Source organism: Pseudophryne corroboree, chromosome 3 (assembly GCF_028390025.1).
Source record: "Pseudophryne corroboree isolate aPseCor3 chromosome 3, aPseCor3.hap2, whole genome shotgun sequence".
Classification (NCBI taxonomy): domain Eukaryota; kingdom Metazoa; phylum Chordata; class Amphibia; order Anura; family Myobatrachidae; genus Pseudophryne; species Pseudophryne corroboree.
The window spans coordinates 237,472,003-237,493,755 of NC_086446.1; positions in this window are offsets into that span (position 1 = coordinate 237,472,003).

Consider the following 21,753-nt stretch of genomic DNA (forward strand, 5'->3'; position numbering starts at 1 on the left):
AAAAATAAAAAAAAATGAAAAAGTGAAGCGCTGTGAGTACTTTCAGGATGCACCTATGTTTACTTAACTGACCCATATTGTGCTGCTTACTTTTGTGTATGTATATAAACTATGGGGTCAATCCTATTACCCATGAAAGGTGTGATGTGCCGTTGCCGCAGCGTTTAAACACCGGCAACAGCACCTGATCTTGCACCCTTCGCCGGGCTGGTTTCTGCCCGAACTCATACACTTTAATGGGAGGGTCTCTGTGGGAGTCACTTTAATGGGAGGGTCTCCGCCCACGCCCCATTCACTTTAATGGGAGGGTCTCTGTGCACTCCCGTAGCGGGGCTAGGCGCCGGATCGCCTATTCCTGCCGCCGCCGGGAGTGCACACCTGCGATGGAGCCGCACTAGATGCGTGCGGCTCCATTTGTATATCTATCTGTCAGCTGTAGCATTAATAAACTACCTCAGAACACTGTAGCAAACAAAGCGAGGGTACACTTTTTAATGTTCTGGACAAATGTAATGATGTTCTGAAGCAGTTTAGTTAAGCTAATCCAGGGTGTCTGCATGGGTGGTCTTCTGTTTGCCGGCGGTCGGGCTCCCGGCGCTCAGTATACCGGCGCCGGGAGCCCGACAGCCGGCATACCGACACTTATTTTCCCTCGTGGGGGTCCACGACCCCCATAGAGGGAGAATAAAATAGTGTGGCGCGCGTAGCGCGCCACCGTGCCCGTAGCGTGGCGAGCGCAGCGAGCCCGCAAGGGGCTCATTTGCGCTTGCCAAGCTGTCGGTAAGCCGGCGGTCGGGCTCCCGGCGCCGGGATGCTGGTCGCCGGGAGCCCGACCGCCGGCCAGCCGTAGTGAACCCGTCTGCATGACGAGGCTGAAGTTAGCTTCTTATTCAAGCTCTAGCTTCTTATTCGAACTCCAGCTTCTTATTCAGATCATTCAGTTATGCAAGGGTTAACCAGTCTTGGGCCACAAATTTGACACCTGAAATCAACAGAGGATGGTCACTTACATATAACCAACTTGTATTTTTCCTGTCCCAATGCTGTTTTGGGCATAAAAAACACTGGCAAAGTGGGCACAAACACCATTTTATAAATTGCCATTTTGAATAAGTAGCTGTAGTTTTGCAAGGGTTAATCAGTCTTGGGCCACAAATTTGACACCTGAAATCAACAAAGCGTGGTCACTTACATATGACCCACTTGTATTTTGCTTGGCCCAATACTGTTTTGGGCATGAAATACACTGGCAAAGAGGGCACAAACACCATCATTTACCATTTTGATTAAGTAGCTGTAGTTTTGCAAGGGTTAACCAGTCTTGGGCCACAAATTTGACACCTGAAATCAACAGAGGATGGTCACTTATATATAACCAACTTGTATTTTGCCTGGCCCAACGCTTTTTTGGGCATGAAAAACACTGGCAAAGTGGGCACAAACACCATTTTATAAATTTCCATTTTGAATAAGTAGCTGTAGTTTTGCAAGGGTTAATCAGTCTTGGGCCACAAATTTGACACCTGAAATCAACAGAGGGTGGTCACTTACATATGATCCACTTGTATTTTGCTTGGCCCAACGCTATTTTGGGCATGAAATACACTGGCAAAGTGGGCACAAACACCATTTTATAAATTGTCATTTTGAATAAGTAGCTGTAGTTTTGCAAGGATTAACTAGTCTTGGGCCACAAATTTGACACCTGAAATCAACAAAGCGTGGGCACTTACATATGACCCACTTGTATTTTGCTTGGCCCAACACTGTTTTGGGCATGAAATACACTGGCAAAGTGGGCACAAACACAATAATTTACCATTTTGAATAAGTAGCTGTAGTTTTGCAAGGGTTAATCAGTCTTGGGCCACAAATTTGAAACCTGAAATCAACAGAGGGTGGTCACTTACATATGATCCACTTGTATTTTGCTTGGCCCAACGCTATTTTGGGCATGAAATACACTGGCAAAGTGGGCACAAACACCATTTTATAAATTGCCATTTTGAATAAGTAGCTGTAGTTTTGCAAGGGTTAATCAGTCTTGGGCCACATATTTGACACCTGAAATCAACAAAGTGTGGTCACTTACATATGACCCACTTGTATTTTGCTTGGCCCAACACTGTTTTGGGCATGAAATACACTGGCAAAGTGGGCACAAACACCATAATTTACCATTTTGAATAAGTAGCTGTAGTTTTGCAAGGGTTAACCAGTCTTGGACCACAAATTTGAATCCTGAAATCAACAGAGGATGGTCACTCACATATGATCCACTTGTATTTTGCTTGGCCCAATGCTGTTTTGGGCATGAAATACACTGGCAAAGTGGGCATAAACACCATAATTTACCATTTTGAATAAGTAGCTGTAGGTTTGCAAGGGTTAAGTAGTCTTGGGCCACAAATTTGACACCTGAAATCAACAGAGGGTGGTCACTTACATATGATCCACTTGTATTTTGCTTGGCCCAACGCTATTTTGGGCATGAAATACACTGGCAAAGTGGGCACAAACACCATTTTATAAATTGCCATTTTGAATAAGTAGCTGTAGTTTTGCAAGGATTAACTAGTCTTGGGCCACAAATTTGACACCTGAAATCAACAAAGCGTGGGCACTTACATATGACCCACTTGTATTTTGCTTGGCCCAACACTGTTTTGGGCATGACATACACTGGCAAAGTGGGCACAAACACAATAATTTACCATTTTGAATAAGTAGCTGTAGTTTTGCAAGGGTTAATCAGTCTTGGGCCACAAATTTGAAACCTGAAATCAACAGAGGGTGGTCACTTACATATGATCCACTTGTATTTTGCTTGGCCCAACGCTGTTTTGGCCATGAAATACACTGGCAAAGTGGGCACAAACACCATTTTATAAATTGCCATTTTGAATAAGTAGCTGTAGTTTTGCAAGGATTAACCAGTCTTGGACCACAAATTTGACACCTGAAATCAACAAAGCGTGGTCACTTACATATAACCAACTTGTATTTTGCCTGTCCCAACGCTGTTTTGGGCGAGAAAAACACTGGCAAAGTGGGCACAAACACCATTTTATAAATTTCCATTTTGAATAAGTAGCTGTAGTTTTGCAAGGGTTAATCAGTCTTGGGCCACAAATTTGACACCTGAAATCAACAGAGGGTGGTCACTTACATATGATCCACTTGTATTTTGCTTGGCCCAACGCTATTTTGGGCATGAAATACACTGGCAAAGTGGGTACAAATACCATTTTATAAATTTCCATTTTGAATAAGTAGCTGTAGTTTTGCAAGGGTTAATCAGTCTTGGGCCACATATTTGACACCTGAAATCAACAAAGTGTGGTCACTTACATATGACCCACTTGTATTTTGCTTGGCCCAACACTGTTTTGGGCATGAAATACACTGGCAAAGTGGGCACAAACACCATAATTTACCATTTTGAATAAGTAGCTGTAGTTTTGCAAGGGTTAACCAGTCTTGGACCACAAATTTGAATCCTGAAATCAACAGAGGATGGTCACTCACATATTATCCACTTGTATTTTGCTTGGCCCAACGCTGTTTTGGGCATGAAATACACTGGCAAAGTGGGCACAAACACCATTTTATAAATTGCCATTTTGAATAAGTAGCTGTAGTTTTGCAAGGGTTAACCAGTCTTGGGCCACAAATTTGACACCTGAAATCAACAGAGGATGGTCACTTACATATAACCAACTTGTATTTTGCCTGGCCCAACTCTGTTTTGGGCATAAAAAACACTGGCAAAGTGGGCACAAACACCATTTTATAAATTTCCATTTTGAATAAGTAGCTGTAGTTTTGCAAGGGTTAATCAGTTTTGGGCCACAAATTTGACACCTGAAATCAACAGAGGGTGGTCACTTACATATGATCCACTTGTATTTTGCTTGGCCCAACGCTATTTTGGGCATGAAATACACTGGCAAAGTGGGCACAAACACCATTTTATAAATTGCCATTTTGAATAAGTAGTTGTAGTTTTGCAAGGATTAACTAGTCTTGGGCCACATATTTGACACCTGAAATCAACAAAGCGTGGTCACTTACATATGACCCACTTGTATTTTGCTTGGCCCAACACTGTTTTGGGCATGAAATACACTGGCAAAGTGGGCACAAACACCATAATTTACAATTTTGAATAAGTAGCTGTAGTTTTGCAAGGGTTAACCAGTCTTGGGCCACAAATTTGACACCTGAAATCAACAGAGGATGGTCACTTACATATAACCAACTTGTATTTTGCCTGGCCCAACGCTGTTTTGGGCATGAAAAACACTGGCAAAGTGGGCACAAACACCATTTTATAAATTCCATTTTGAATAAGTAGCTGTAGTTTTGCAAGGATTAACTAGTCTTGGGCCACAAATTTGACACCTGAAATCAACAAAGCGTGGTCACTTACATATGACCCACTTGTATTTTGCTTGGCCCAACACTGTTTGGGCATGAAATACACTGGCAAAGTGGGCACAAACACCAATTTATAAATTGCCATTTTGAATAAGTAGCTGTAGTTTTGCAAGTATTAACTAGTCTTGGGCCACAAATTTGACACCTGAAATCAACAAAGCGTGGGCACTTACATATGACCCACTTGTATTTTGCTTGGCCCAACACTGTTTTGGGCATGAAATACACTGGAAAAGTGGGCACAAACACCATATTTTACCATTTTGAATAAGTAGCTGTAGTTTTGCAAGAGTTAACTTGGCTTGGGACACAATTGTGAGACCTGTAATCAACAGAATATGGTCACTTACATATGATCCACTTGTATTCTGCCTGGCCCAACATTGATTTGTGAATGAAATACGCTGGCAAAGTGGGCACAACCACCATATTATAATTTACCATTTTGAATATGTAGCTATAGTTTTGCAAGGATTATCTAGTCTTGGGCGACATATTTGATACCAGAAATCAAGGGTTAGATTGCTCCTTATCGCACAGGGGAGTCACAGAGAGCCTATGTTGAGTTAAAGTTGTCTGAAGTCAGCTCCTATCCTTGCTTGAAGGAGGTTATACTCAGCAGGATTGGGGTGACAGGTCCCAGCAAAGCCCAAGAATATTATGAGTTGCAGCTGAACCCATCTGAGCCTCCAATGGTCAAACTGGCATAATTGGCCAGACTGAGTAAAACCTGGTTACAGACAGATAAAAACTCTTCTCAGTGGATAGTGGAAGTGGTGGTTCTAGACCAGGTTATATTGGTATTAGACCGTGGTGTAAAACACTGGGCCCTGTAGGCTGATCACCAGACAATTGAGGCGTTAGTAGTGGTGATTGAGAGGTACCTGACCCTGGGAAATTTTAATAAAGCCAAGCAAGGGTTACAGCCAGTACCTAAGCCCAGTACCCAGATCCCTATTGTTAAACCAAACAGCCCGTCTCCAGTCATATGTTTTGAGTGCAGAGAGCCCAGTCATGCACAGCGGTACTTCCTAAAGCAGGGTGAGCTAGTGGATTGCAGCTCAGGGAAAACAGCACAACCTGTATTCAGTATGGCGCCTGGAATTATTTCCCCAGCTGAAACTACCGTTTCATCTGATGGTACAGATTGAAGGCTGGGATATCTGGGCCTTGGTTGATACTGGCAACGAATTGTCTATCATCTCTGCTAACCTGGTTCTTCCCGGGTCTGGCCAGGTTGTGCTTCTGGTAAAGATGCTATGTATACTTGGTGACATAGAAGAATGCCCATGAGTGCACCTGCCAGTGGTGATTAAAGGAAGACCAGTAAAAATGGTAGCCACAGTAGCTTCCAAACCTCCTTATCCACTAATCCTGGGCCAGGACTTCCCACTGTTGCAGGAGTTTGTTACCTGGCATGACATTGGCAGACAGACAGAGGTTGAGCTGTCGCAGGGGCCAAGAACTACTGGAAGCCAAGGTTATATGACTGTAAAGCCCTCTCTTGCCAGTGAGATTGAGACACATTAGTCCCCCATTTGCGAAAGAGTGCAGGACTTTAGGCGAGATCAACATAACGATGGCAACTTGTCCAATACTTTTTAAAATGTGGTAGTGGTAAATGGTAAGGTAAACTCTGCTTTACCACCTGAAGGTGTACCTTACTTTATGTGAAAACCAATTTGTTTTACCTTGTAACTTATTTGCAAGGTTAAAGGGTAGACCAGTTGCTGATTCCCAGAAAACACGAGCAGCTGGTAGAGGGCGGCTCATATGCATTTATGGGGTGGCCATTTAGGGGAGGAGAAAACTCTCCAGCGTATCCAGCTATGGTTCTCCTGGCCAGGCATTCATGCTGCAGTAAAAAAATATTGTCAGGAATGCCCAGTGTACCAAAAGAATGCACCCCAGACAGAATTTAGGGCACCCTTGGTTTTCCTGACTATAATTTCCATGCCAATTGAGCCAATAGATCTGATAGGGCCAGTAGAAAAATCAGATCATGGGCATCAGTATATATTGTTGACGGTGGACTACTCCACCGGGTACCCAGAGGACATACCACTTTGTAACATGAAATCTAGCACTATTGTCCGGGAGTTCTTGATGCTGTATACCCGTCTAGGAATACCAATAGAGGTCCTGACCGACTAAGGTACCCCTTTTGTTTCTAAATTAATAAAATACCTGTGTCGCCTGTTAAAGGTGGATAGAATTACCACTTCGGTTTACCACCCGCAGACAGACGGCTTGGTCGAATGCTTTAACAGAACCCTTATGCAGATGATGAAAAGGGCAGTGTCACAGGAGAAGCGAGATTAGGACCTACTCTTACCTTAGCTAATGTTTGCAGTTTGAGAGCTACCCCAAGACTCTTTTTTTATTATTATTATTATCCTTTATTTATATAGGGACTTTATATAGAGACTGTATGGGGTTTAGACCCTTCAAACTCCTCTATGGTAGACAACGCAGAGGCATACTAGATCTATTAAAAGATGGGTGGGAGCAGCAATTGTCCCAAGAGCCTAACATCGTTCAGTTTGTGTCCAAATTGTATGGCTGTCTAAGGCAAATTGCGCCACTTCTGACCAAGCATATGGTAAGAGCTCAACAGGATCAAAAACGCAGTCATGGCGTTACTGCTGTCAACCAGACTTTTAATAGGGGCGACAAGGTACTGATACTTGTGTCTATGTACGGCAGGAATGTAGAAGGAAAGAGGTAAAAGTCTACCATGTGAATTTGTTGAAGCCTTGGAAAGTGCCAGTCAGCCCTCTTTAGTGGCCGTGAAAACCCCAGAATGTCAGGTGCCTACTGAAGTAACTTTGAGTCCTAGCCAGAAACAAGAAGTGGTAAACTTAGTAGCACAGTACCAGGTTGTGTTCTCTGCCCTCCTGGGGAAAACTCAAATCATACAGCATGACAATGTTACTCCACCCGGGGTGGTGATAAAACAAAGGCCATATTGTATATCTGAGTCCCAACAGGCAGCAGTAAAATGGTAACTTGGGGGTCATAGAGTAGTCAAACAGTGAATGGAATAATCAAATTTTTTAGAGCCCAAGTCTTTTGAAGCTTTGAGATTCTGTAATGACTTCAGAAAGTTAAATAAAGTTCCTCGGTTTGATTCCTATCCTATGCCCCGGGTTGATGAACTGGTAGAAAACGTAGCAATAAGCCAGTATCTAACTACGCTAGATTTACTGAAGGGGTACTGGCAAATTCCTCTGATGGAAGCTGCCAAAGCAACAACAGCCTTCTCTACCACAGTGGGTTTGTTCCAGTCGAACCTTCCAAAGGTGGATGCAGTGTTACAGTCTCTACAGGCACAAGGGTTCACCACTAACCTGGAGAAGTTTGCCATCATAACTGTGGAGGCAAAGTATCTGGGGTATATTGTAGGCCAAGGGTAAGTTAAACCTCAACCCAGCAAGGTGGAAGCAATCCTCACATGGCCTAAGCTAAAATGTATGTCGCAACTCAGGACATTCTTTGGTCTGGTGGGCTATTATCGTATGTGGAACTTGCAGCGGTGCAACCGGTGCAATGCACCAGGGCCCCTCCACGATGAAAGGGCCCACAGCCGGAGGCGCTACAATGAGTCAGACTGACTCATTACATGCCACCTGCCGGCGCGCTGCAAGCCGTCGGTTCCCCTTAGCAGAATGAGGCTGAGCTGGTGTGCAGAGCTGCGGTCTGGCCAGAGGGGGAGGAGGATGAGGTGGAGGAGTCTGGAGAAGGGGCCATCTTCCCCTCTCATGCACGGGCAGCCCAGCTGTTTCTTTTTGCTACCGGCGCATCACGTGACCATGCAGCTAAACTGTAGAGTATATGAGGTGGTCAGGCAGCTGTGTGTTTATTTTTATTTTATTATACATTTTTCTAATTGTACATTTTATCCTGCAAACTCAGAATCGTGGACCTCGAAGAGGTGGCTCCTACATTGAGGGGGTGGAGATTGGGAGGGGGTGGGCAGGGTTGTTACAGTAAGCCGGACTCTCTGCAAATAGTAGTGGTGACTGTGCAGTGACATATAACATACAGCACAGCATAGAGTGACCCCACTAAGGCAGCCAAGCACAGGGTCATGTGTTGTCACCCAGGGTGCATGTGCTGCTGCTGGCTGCATGATGCATAGTGTGGGCATCTGTCTCCATGGGCCTTGTGTATCCTTGTACAAAGGAATTGTCCCATCTTTATACATTGAGTAGTCTCCTGAAATTTTGTGGGAGTTGGATACAATTTGCCGACAGTTAAGATATTGATATTCATTGTGTCGACATGAAGAACTGTCAACAAACAGTCCCTTATGATATAGCAGTTTCGTACTTTATACCGGTGACAGCAGTGCCTTTTTCTGGATCACATTGCATTGGCGATGTCTCAGCAGTGTTCTGGTGAGTATTTTCCCCACTATCCCTAATCCCTAAACCTTTCCCTAGTAACTAGCCTTAATCTTTTCCCCTCCCCACAGCCTAACCCTAGCCACCACCCCAGTGCCTCACCCCCCCCCCCCCCCCCCACCAGCAGCCTAACCCTAAAACTTACCCGTAGTGCCTACTATATTGGGGTTACGTGTAAAAGTAGCACTACTGTGTGTCGTAATGTGTATAAGGCGCTCTACTGTGTGGCGTAACCTGTATAAGGGTTATTACTGTGTGGTGTAACATATATAAGAAGCACCACTGTGTGGCGCAATGTGTATAAGGAGCACTATTGTGTGGCGTAAAGTGTATAAGGACCATTACTGTGTGTTGTAACATGTATAAGGAGCAGTACTGTGTGGAGTAACGTGTATCAGGAGCACTACTGTGTGGTATAACGTATATTAAGAATACTACTGTGTGGCGTAACATGTATAAGAGGCACTACTGTGTGTTGTAATGTGTATAAGGAGCACTACTGTGTGGCGTAATGTGTAGAAGGAGCTCTACTATGTGGCGTAATGCGTATAATAAACAGTACTGTGTGGCGTAACGTGTTTCAGGGGGTGTGGTTCATCAAATCGACAGTGTCTAGGTCGACAATGTTTAGATCGACCACTATAGGTCGACAGTCACTAGGTCGACATGGTCGACATGGATGGAAGGTCGACAGGGTTTCTAGGTCGACATGTGCTAGGTCGACAGGTCTAAAGGTCGACATGAGGTTTGTTTGTTTTTGTGTCGTTTTCTTCGTAAAGTGACCGGGACCCCAAATTAGTGCACCGCGTCCCCTCGCATGGCTCGCTTCGCTCGCCATGCTTCGGGCATGGTGCCATCGCTCCGCTACCGCTTCGCTCGGCACACTTTACCGTTCCAATCGTAGTCCACATGGATCGTTAAGTATGAAAAAATCCAAAAAAAAAATAAGATTTTACTCACCGGTAAATCTATTTCTCGTAGTCCGTAGTGGATGCTGGGGACTCCGTAAGGACCATGAGGAATAGCGGCTCCGCAGGAGACTGGGCACAGCTAAGAAAGATTTAGGACTACCTGGTGTGCACTGGCTCCTCCCTCTATGACCCTCCTCCAGACCTCAGTTAGGATACTGTGCCCGGAAGAGCTGACACAATAAGGAAGGATTTTGAATCCCGGGTAAGACTCATACCAGCCACACCAATCACACCGTATAACTCGTGATATGATACCCAGTTAACAGTATGAACATAACAGAGCCTCTCAACAGATGGCTCAACAATAACCCTTTTAGTTAACGATAACTATATACAAGTATTGCAGATAGTCCGCACTTGGGACGGGCGCCCAGCATCCACTACGGACTACGAGAAATATATTTACCGGTGAGTAAAATCTTATTTTCTCTGACGTCCTAGTGGATGCTGGGGACTCCGTAAGGGCCATGGGGATTATACCAAAGCTCCCAAACGGGCGGGAGAGTGCGGATGACTCTGCAGCACCGAATGAGAGAACTCAAGGTCCTCCTCAGCCAGGGTATCAAATCTGTAGAATTTTGCAAACGTGTTTGCCCCTGACCAAGTAGCAGCTCGGCAAAGTTGTAAAGCCGAGACCCCTCGGGCAGCCGCCCAAGAAGAGCCCACTTTCCTCGTGGAATGGGCTTTTACAGATTTAGGGTGCGGCAGTCCAGCCGCAGAATGTGCAAGTTGAATCGTGCTACAGATCCAGCGAGCAATCGTCTGCTTAGAAGCAGGAGCACCCAGCTTGTTGGGTGCATACAGGATAAATAGCGAGTCAGACTTCCTGACTCCAGCTGTCCTGGAAACATATACTTTTCAGGGCCCTGACTACGTCCAGTAACTTGGAATCCTCCAAGTCCCAAGTAGCCGCAGGCACCACAATAAGTTGGTTCACATGAAAAACTGATACCACCTTAGGAAGGAATTGGGAACGAGTCCTCAATTTCGCCTTTCCCATATAAAATACAGATAAGGGCTTTTGTCAATTCTGATACACGCCTGGCCGACGCCAAGGCCCACAGAATGACCACTTTCCACGTGAGGTATTATAGCTCCACGGATTTAAGTGGCTCAACCCAATGCGACTTCAGGAAATCCAACACCACGTTGAGATCCCACGGTGCCACTGGAGGCACAAACGGGGGCTGACTATGCAGCCCTCCCTTAACAAAAGTCTGAACTTCAGGCAGTGAAGCCAGTTCCATTTTTAGAAGAAAATCGATAGAGCCGAAATCTGGACCTTAATGGAACGCAATTGTAGGCCCATAGTCACCTCTGACTGTAGGAAGTGCAGAAATCGACCTAGTTGAAATTTCTCCTTTGGGGCCTTCCTGGCCTCACAGTACGCAACATATTTCCGCCATATGCGGTGATAATGGTTAGCGTTCACTTCTTTCCTAGCTTTAAATAGCGTAGGGATAACTTCCTCCGGAATTCCCTTTTCCTTCAGGATCCGGCGTTCAACCGCCATGCCGTCCAACGCAGCCGCGGTACGTCTTGGAACAGACAGGCCCCCTGCTGCAGCAGGTCCTGTCTGAGCGGCAGAGGCCATGGGTCCTCTGAGATCATTTCTTGGAGTTCTGGTTACCAAGCTCTTCTTGGCCCACCCGGAACAATGAGTATAGTTCTTACTCCTCTCCTTCAATTTATTCTCATTACCCTGGGTAAGAGAGGCAGAGAAGGGAACACATACACCGACTGGTACACCCACGGTGTTACCAGAGCGTCCACAGCTATCGCCTGAGGGTCCTTGACCTGGCGCAATATCTTTGTAACTTTTAGTTGAGGCGGGACGCCATCATGTCCACCTGTGGCCTTTCCCAACGGTGTACAATCATTTGGAAGACTTCTGGATGAAGTCCCCACTCTCCCGGGTGGAGGTCGTGTCTTCTGAGAAAGCCTGCTTCTCAGTTGTCCACTCCGGGAATGAATACTGCTGACAGTGCTAACACATGATTTTCCGCCCATCGGAGAATCCTTGTGGCTTCTGCCATCGCCATCCTGCTTCTTGTGTCGCCCTGTCGTTTACATGAGCGACCGCCGTGATGTTGTCTGACTAGATCAGCACCGGCCGGTGTTGAAGCAGGGGTCTAGCCTGACTTAGGGCATTGTAAATGGCCCTTAGTTCCAGAATATTTATGTGTAGGGAAGTCTCCTGACTTTTCCATAGCCTTGGAAGTTTCTTCCCTGTGTGACTGCCCCCCAGCCTCGAAGGCTGGCATCCGTGGTCACCAGGACCCAGTCCTGTATGCCGAATCTGCGGCCCCCTAGAAGATGAGCACTCTGCAGCCACCACAACAGCTACACCCTGGCCCTTGGAGACAGGGTTATCCGCCGATGTATCTGAAGATGCGACCCGGACCACATGTCCAACAGATCCCACTGGAAAATCCTTGTATGGGACCTGGCGAATGGAATTTCTTCGTAAGAAGCTACCATCCTTCCCAGGGCTCGCGTGCATTGATGCACCGACACCTGTATACGTATTAGGAGGTCTCTGTCTAGAGACGACAACTCCTTGGACTTCTCCTCCGGGAGAAACCCTTTTTATCCTGTTCTGTGTCCAAAACCATACTCAGGAACAGTAGACGCGTCGTAGGAACCAGCTGCGACTTTGGAATATTCAGAATCCAGCCGTGCTGTTGTAGCACTTCCCGAGATAGTGCTACTCCGCCGAACAACTGCTCCCTGGACCTCGCCTTTATAAGGAGATCGTCCAAGTACGGGATAATTATTTCGGCCATTACCTTGGTAAATACCTCGGTGCCGGGGACAGACCAACGGCAACGTCTGGAATTGGTAATGACAATCCTGTACCACAATTTTGAGGTACTCCTGGTGAAGAGGGTAAATAGGGACATGCAGGTAAGCATCGTTGATGTCCAGTGATACCATGAAATTCTCCAGGCTTGCAATAATCGCCCTGAGCGATTCCATTTCGAACTTGAACCTTCGTATATAAGTGTTCAAGGCTTTCAATTTTAGAATGGGTCTCACCGAACCGTCTGGTCTCGGTACCACAACATTTTGGAATAGTAACCCCGGCCTTGTTGAAGGAGGGGTACCTTGATTTCACCTGCTGGAAGTGCAGCTTGTGAATTGCCGCCAGTACTACCTTTCTCCGAGGGCAGCAGGCAAGGCTGAGATGAGGTAACGGCGAGGGGGAGTCGCCTCGAACTCCAGCCTGTATCCCTGTGATACTATTTGCAGAACCTAGGGATCCACCTGTGGGCAAACCCACTGGTCCCTGAAGTTCCCGAGACGTGCCCCTACCGCACCTGTCTCCACCTGTGGAGCCCCAACGTCAAGCGGTGGACTCAGAGGAAGCGGGGGAAGATTTTTGATCCTGGGAACTGGCTGCTGGTGCAGCTTTTTCCTTCTTCCCTTGTCTCTGTGCAGAAAGGAAGCGCCTTTGACCCGCTTGCTTTTCTGAAGCCGAAAGGACTGTACCTGAAAATACGGTGCTTTCTTAGGCTGTGAGGAAACCTGAGGTAAAAATTTTTCCTTCCCAGCTGTTGCTGTGGATACGAGGTCCCAGAGACCATCCCCAAACAATTCCTCACCCTTATAAGGCAGAATCTCCATGTGCCTTTTATAGGCAGCATCACCTGTCCACTGCCGGGTTTCTAATACCCTCCTGGCAGAATGGACATTGCATTAATTCTGGATGCCAGCCGGCAAATATCCCTCTGTGCATCCTTTATATATAAGACGACGTCTTTAATATGCTCTATGTTAGCAAACTATTATCCCTGTCTTAGAGTATTAATATTATCTGACAGGGTATCAGACCACGCTGCAGCAGCACTATTTATGCTGAGGCAATTGCAGGTCTCAGTATATAACCTGAGTGTGTATATACAGACTTCAGGATAGCCTCCTGCTTTTTATCAGCAGGCTCCTTCAAGGTGGCCGTATCCTAAGATGGCAGTGCCACCTTTTTTGACAAACGTGTGAGCGCCTTATCCACCCTAAGGGATATCTCCCAACGTGACCTATCCTCTGGCGGGAAAGGGTACGCCATCAGTAACTTTTTAGAAATTACCAGTTTCTTATTGGGTGAACCCACACTACTTTACACACTTCATTCATTCATCTGATGGGGGAACAAAACACTGGCTGCTTTTTCTCCCCAAAAATAAAACCCCTTTTATGTGGTACTTGGGTTCATGTCAGAAATGCGTAACACATTTTTCATTGCCGAGATCATGTTACGGATGTTCCTAGTGGATTGTGTATATGTCTCAACCTCGTCGACACTGGAGTCAGACCGTGTCGACATCTGTGTCTGCCATCTGAGGTAACGGGCGCCTTTTTGAGCCCCTGATGGCCTTTGAGACGCCTGGGCAGGCGCGGGCTGAGAAGCCGGCTGTCCCACAGCTGTTTTACGTCATCCAGCCTTGTAAGGAGTTGACATTGTCGGTTAATACCTTCCACCTATCCATCCACTTTGGTGTCGGCCCCACAGGGGACGTCATCCCATTTATCTGCCTCTGCTCCACCTCCACGTAACCTTCCTCATCCCACATGTCGACACAGCCGTACCGACACACAGCACACACACACAGGGAATGCTCTGACTGAGGACAGGACCCCACAAAGTCCTTTGGGGAGACAGAGAGAGAGAGTATGCCAGCACACACCAAAGCGCTATATAATGCAGGGATTAACACTATAACTGAGTGATTTTTCCCCCAATAGCTGCTTGTATAAACAATATTGCGCCTAAATTTAGTGCCCCCCCTCTCTTTTTAACCCTTTGAGTCTGAAAACTACAGGGGAGAGCCTGGGGAGCTGTCTTCCAGCTGCACTGTGAAGAGAAAATGGCGCCAGTGTGCTGAGGGAGATAGCTCCGCCCCTTTTTCGCGGACTTTTCTCCCGCTTTTTTATGGATTCTGGCAGGGGTATTTATCACATATATAGCCTCTGGGGCTATATATTGTGATATATTTGCCAGCCAAGGTGTTTTTATTGCTGCTCAGGGCGCCCCCCCCCCAGCGCCCTGCACCCTCAGTGACCGTAGTGTGAAGTGTGTATGAGGAGCAATGGCGCACAGCTGCAGTGCTGTGCGCTACCTTGGTGAAGACTGATGTCTTCTGCCGCCGATTTTCCGGACTCTTCTTGCTTCTGGCTCTGTAAGGGGGCCGGCGGCGCGGCTCTGGGACCGAACATCAATGGCCGGTTCCATGCGGTCGATCCCTCTGGAGCTAATGGTGTCCAGTAGCCTAAGAAGCCCAAGCTACCACCAGTTAGGTAGGTTCGCTTCTTCTCCCCTTAGTCCCTCGCTGCAGTGAGTCTGTTGCCAGCAGATCTCACTGTAAAATAAAAAACCTAAAATATACTTTCTCTCTAGGAGCTCAGGAGAGCCCCTAGTGTGCATCCAGCTCAGCCGGGCACAGGATTCTAACTGAGGTCTGGAGGAGGGTCATAGTGGGAGGAGCCAGTGCACACCAGGTAGTCCTAAATCTTTCTTAGCTGTGCCCAGTCTCCTGCGGAGCCGCTATTCCCCATGGTCCTTATGGAGTCCCCAGCATCCACTAGGACGTCAGAGAAAATGTTTTTTGAAAAACTCATGTCGACCTTTAGACCTGTCGACCTAGCACATGTCGACCTAGAAACCCTGTCGACCTTCCATCCATGTCGACCTAGTGACTGTCGACCTAAACATTGTCGACCTAGACACTGTCGATCTTCAGACCGGATCCCGTTTCAGGAGCACTACTGTGTAGCGTAACGTATATAGGGGGTCATTCCGAGTTGTTCGCTCGTTGCCGATTTTCGCTATACTGCGATTAGTCGCTTACTGCGCATGCGCAAGGTTCGCAGAGCGCATGCGCTTAGTTATTTTACACAAAAGTTAGGTATTTTAATTTTACTCATGGCATAACGAAGCTTTTTCATCGCTGTGCTGATCGCAGTGTGATTGACAGGAAGTGTGTGTTTCTGGGCGGAAACTGGCCGTTTTATGGGAGTGTGCGGAAAAACGCAGGCGTTCTAGTTGCAAAACGCAGGAGTGGCTGGAGAAACGGGGGAGTGGTTGGGCAAACGCTGGGTGTGTTTGTGACGTCAAACCAGGAACGAAAAGGACTGAGCTGGTCGCAATGGCTAAGTAGGTCTGGAGCTACTCAGAAACTGCTAAGACATTTCTATTCGCAATTCTGCTAATCTTTCGTTCGCACTTCTGCTAAGCTAAGATACACTCCCAGAGGGCGGTGGCTTAGCGTGTGCAATGCTGCTAAAAGCAGCTAGCGAGCGAACAACTTGGAATCACCCCCATAAGGAGTACTACTGTTCAGTGTAATGTAATGTAAATCGGTGTAATGTAATAAGGTTGCACTACTGTGTGGCATAATTTGAATTGGTGGTACTATTGCGTGCCCACACCCCTTTTCAATGAGACCATGCCCTATTTTTTGACACACATGTTTTGGATCTTGGGGGGGCTGGGGCACTGCATTTTGTTGCACCTGGGCCCACCATGGTCTTGTTTCGCCACTGCGTAGGTTAATACGCGAATTTGCCACAGGGCAGCATCATTCACTGAATGTCTGAGGAAACAGTCCCCAGACAAGATCTAATCGTAGATGTGCTAAATGTAGCACATCTACGATCATTTACTCTGATATGCGGGTTGATGCCCAGCACAGGGCTAGTCCGCCCCGCATGACTGGCCCTAGACCCCCCCCCCCTCCCCCCGCACTCCCTCGCACAGGTACAAAACCATTGCATGGTGGCAATGATTTTTTACCTGATGAGTAGCTCCCTGCAAGCGAAGCTTCTGCACGCTGACAGTCCGCTACTCGCCACATCCTGGGTCGCAGAGGCTGTGAGTGACACCACGCAGCTGCCTCGGGCTGCCCCCCAACGGTCCAGACAGGCCTCTGTTGTCCGGACCGTGGTTCTAAAGCTGGAGGCATGCCCCTTACCGCCATGTGACCGCCTCTGCCTGTCAATCAGGCAGATGCGATCGAAGCCCTGAGATGCTGATAGAATCTCACTGGGCTCCCGGTGTGCGCACGCGCAGGGCGCACTCCACAAAGTAATTCAGACTGCGATCGCTGCCGCTGCAGTGATGCAGTCTGAATTACCCACTAGGCCCGCAGAGACTGCTTTGCAGAATTTAAGAAAAGCTTTGTGCGCAGAGCCTGTATTGCAGGCTCCTGATTTCAGATGTCAAATTTGTGACCCAAGACTACTTAACCCTTGCAAAACTACAGCTACTTATTCAAAATGGCAATTTATAAAAAGGTGTTTGTGCCCACTTTGCCAGTGTATTTGATGCCCAAAACAGCGTTGGGCCAAGCAAAATACTAGTGGGTCATATGTAAGTGACCACCCTCTGTTGATTTCAGGTGTCAAATTTGTGGCCCAAGACTAGTTAACCCTTGCAAAACTACAGCTACTTATTCAAAATGGCAATTTATAAAATGGTGTGTGTGCCCACTTTGCCAGTGTATTTCATGCCCAAAACAGCGTTGGGCCAGGCAAACTACAAGTGGGTCATATGTAAGTGACCACCCTCTGTTGATTTCAGGTGTCAAATTTGTGGCCCAAGACTACTTAACCCTTGCAAACCTACAGCTACTTATTCAAAATGGTAAATTATGGTGTTTATGCCCACTTTGCAGTGTATTTCATGCCCAAAACAGCATTGGGCCAAGCAAAATACAAATGGGTCACATGTAAGTTACCATCCTCTGTTGATTTCAGGTGTCAAATTTGAGGCCCAAGACTAGTTAACCCTTGCAAAACTACAGCTACTTACTCAAAATGGTAAATTATGGTCTTTATGCCCACTTTGCCAGTGTATTTCATGCCCAAAACAGCATTGGGCCAAGCAAAATACAAATGGGTCATATGTAAGTTACCACCCTCTGTTGATTTCAGGTGTCAAATTTGTGGCCCAAGACTAGTTAACCCTTGCAAAACTACAGCTACTTACTCAAAATGGTAAATTATGGTCTTTATGCCCACTTTGCCAGTGTATTTCATGCCCAAAACAGCATTGGGCCAAGCAAAATACAAATGGGTCATATGTAAGTTACCACCCTCTGTTGATTTCAGGTGTCAAATTTGTGGCCCAAGACTAGTTAACCCTTGCAAAACTACAGCTACTTATTCAAAATGGTAAATTATGGTCTTTATGCCCACTTTGCCAGTGTATTTGATGCCCAAAACAGCATTGGGCCAAGTAAAATACAAGTGGGTCACATGTAAGTGACCACCCTCTGTTGATTTCAGGTGTCAAATTTGTGGCCCAAGACTAGTTAACACTTGCAAAACTACAGCTACTTATTCAAAATGGCAATTTATAAAAAGGTGTTTGTGCCCACTTTGCCAGTGTATTTCATGCCCAAAACAGCGTTGGGACAGGCAAAATACAAGTGGGTAATATGTAAGTGACCACCCTCTGTTGATTTCAGGTGTCAAATTTGTGGCCCAAGACTAGTTAACCCTTGCAAACCTACAGCTACTTATTCAAAATGGTAAAATATGGTGTGTGTGCCCACTTTGCCAGTGTATTTCATGCCCAAAACAGCATTGGACCAAGCAAAATACAAATGGGTCATATGTAAGTTACCACCCTCTGTTGATTTCAGGTGTCAAATTTGTGGCCCAAGACTAGTTAACCCTTGCAAAACTACAGCTACTTATTCAAAATGGTAAATTATGGTCTTTATGCCCACTTTGCCAGTGTATTTGATGCCCAAAACAGCATTGGGCCAAGTAAAATACAAGTGGGTCATATGTAAGTGACCACCCTCTGTTGATTTCAGGTGTCAAATTTGTGGCCCAAGACTAGTTAACACTTGCAAAACTACAGCTACTTATTCAAAATGGCAATTTATAAAAAGGTGTTTGTGCCCACTTTGCCAGTGTATTTCATGCCCAAAACAGCGTTGGGACAGGCAAAATACAAGTGGGTAATATGTAAGTGACCACCCTCTGTTGATTTCAGGTGTCAAATTTGTGGCCCAAGACTAGTTAACCCTTGCAAACCTACAGCTACTTATTCAAAATGGTAAAATATGGTGTGTGTGCCCACTTTGCCAGTGTATTTCATGCCCAAAACAGCATTGGACCAAGCAAAATACAAATGGGTCATATGTAAGTTACCACCCTGTGTTGATTTCAGGTGTCAAATTTGTGGTCCAAGACTAGTTAACACTTGCAAAACTACAGCTACTTATTCAAAATGGCAATTTATAAAAAGGTGTTTGTGCCCACTTTGCCAGTGTATTTAATTCCCAAAACAGCGTTGGGACAGGCAAAATACAAGTGGGTAATATGTAAGTGACCACTATCTGTTGATTTCAGGTGTCAAATTTGTGGCCCAAGACTAGTTAACCCTTGCAAATCTACAGCTACTTATTCAAAATGGTGAAATATGGTGTGTGTGCCCACTTTGCCAGTTTATTTCATGCCCAAAACAGCGTTGGGCCAGGCAAAATACAAGTGGGTCACATGCAGGTGACCATCCTCTGTTGGTATCAGGGGTCAAATTTGTGGCCCAAGACTGGTTAACCCTTGCAAAACTAAATTTTCGGAATAAGAAGCTGGAACTCGAATAAGAAGTGAATAAGAAGCAGGCCGAATAAGAAGAACCTATACAGTATTTCTCTGACGTCCTAGTGGATGCTGGGAACTCCGTAAGGACCATGGGGAATAGCGGCTCCGCAGGAGTCTGGGCACATCTAAAGAAAGCTTTAGGATCACCTGGTGTGCACTGGCTCCTCCCCCTATGACCCTCCTCCAAGCCTCTGTTAGATCTCTGTGCCCGAACGAGAAGGGTGCACACTAGGGGCTCTCCTGAGCTCTTTGTGAAAGTTTTAGTTTAGGTTTATTATTTTCAGTGAGACCTGCTGGCAACAGGCTCACTGCATCGAGGGACTAAGGGGAGAAGAAGCGAACTCACCTGCGTGCAGAGTGGATTGGGCTTCTTGGCTACTGGACATTAGCTCCAGAGGGACGATCACAGGTTCAGCCTGGATGGGTCCCGGAGCCGCGCCGCCGGCCCCCTTACAGAGCCAGAAGAGCGAAGAGGTCCGGAAAATCGGCGGCAGAAGACGATCCTGTCTTCAGATAAGGTAGCGCACAGCACCGCAGCTGTGCGCCATTGCTCTCAGCACACTTCACACTCCGGTCACTGAGGGTGCAGGGCGCTGGGGGGGCAGCGCCCTGAGACGCAATAAATCGATAAAAACCTTATATGGCTAAAATAAATGCATCACATATAACTCCTGGGCTATATGGATGCATTTAACCCCTGCCAAAACATACAGAAAAACGGATGATAAGGACGCCGAGAAAGGGGCGGAGCCTATCTCCTCAGCACACTGGCGCCATTTTCCCTCACAGCTCAGTTGGAGGGAAGCTCCCTGGCTCTCCCCTGCAGTCACTACACTACAGAAAGGGGTTAAAAAAGAGAGGGGGGCACAAATTAGGCGCAGTATAAACAATACAGCAGCTATAAAGGGAAAAACACTTATATAAGGTTATCCCTGTATATATATAGCGCTCTGGTGTGTGCTGGCAAACTCTCCCTCTGTCTCCCCAAAGGGCTAGTGGGGTCCTGTCCTCTATCAGAGCATTCCCTGTGTGTGTGCTGTGTGTCGGTACGTTTGTGTCGACATGTATGAGGAGAAAAATGATGTGGAGACGGAGTAGAGTGTCTGTAATAGTGTTGTCACCCCCTAGGGGGTCGACACCTGAGTGGATGTACTGTTGAAATTGCGTGACAGTGTCAGCTTTGTATTAAAGACAGTGGTTGACATGAGACAGCCGGCTACTCAGCTTGTGCATGTCCAGACGTCTCATACAGGGGCTCTAAAGCGCCCGTTACCTCAGATACAGACGTTGACACGGATACTGACTCCTGTGTCGACGGTGAAGAGACAACCGTGATTTCCAATAGGGCCACACATTGCATGATTGAGGCAATGGAAAATGTTTACACTTGTCTGATAATATGAATACCACCAAAAAAAAAAAGGGGTATTATGTTTGGTGAGGAAAAACTTTCTGTAGTTTTCCTGAATCTGAGAAATAAAATGAGGTGTGTGATGATGCGTGGGTTTCCCCCCGATAACAATTGATAATTTCTAAAAAGTTATTGGCAGTATACCTTTTCCCGCCAGAGGTTAGGGTGCGTTGGGAAACACCCCCTAGGGGGGATAAGGCGCTCACACGCTTGTAAGAACAAGGGCTCTATCCTCTCCTGAGATGGCCGCCCTTAAGGATCCTGCTGATAGAAAGCAGGAGGGTATCCTAAAATGTATTTACACACATACTGGTGTTATACTGCGACCAGCAATCGCCTCAGCCTGGATGTGCAGTGCTGGGTTGGCGTGGTCGGATTCCCTGACTGGAAATATTGATATCCTAGATAAGGACAGTATATTATTGCCTATAGAGCAATTAAAAGATGCATTTCTATATATGCATGATGCACAGCGGAATATTTGCCGACTGGCATCAAGTATAAGTGCGTTGTCCAATTCTACCAGTAAAGTGGTCAGGTGATGCGGATTCCAAACGGCATTTGGAAGTATTGCCTTAAAAAAAGGGGATGTACCCCTGGTCGCCTCTCAAAATAAGACGCCGTATTATCAGGCGCAGTCCTGGTTGGCAAGCGGACAAAAGGGTTCCTCTTTTCTGCACGTGACAGAGGGAGAGGAAAATGGCTGCAGAGATCAGCCAGTTCCCAGGAACAGAAACCCTTTTCTGCCTCTGCCAAGCCCTCAGTATGACGCTAGGGCTTTACAAGTTCAGGCACGGTGGGGGCCCGTTCTCAATGAATTTCAGTGCGCAGTGGGCTCACTCGCAAGTAGACCCCTGGATCCTTCAGGTAATATTTTCAGGGGTACAAATTGGAATTCGAGACGTATTCCCCT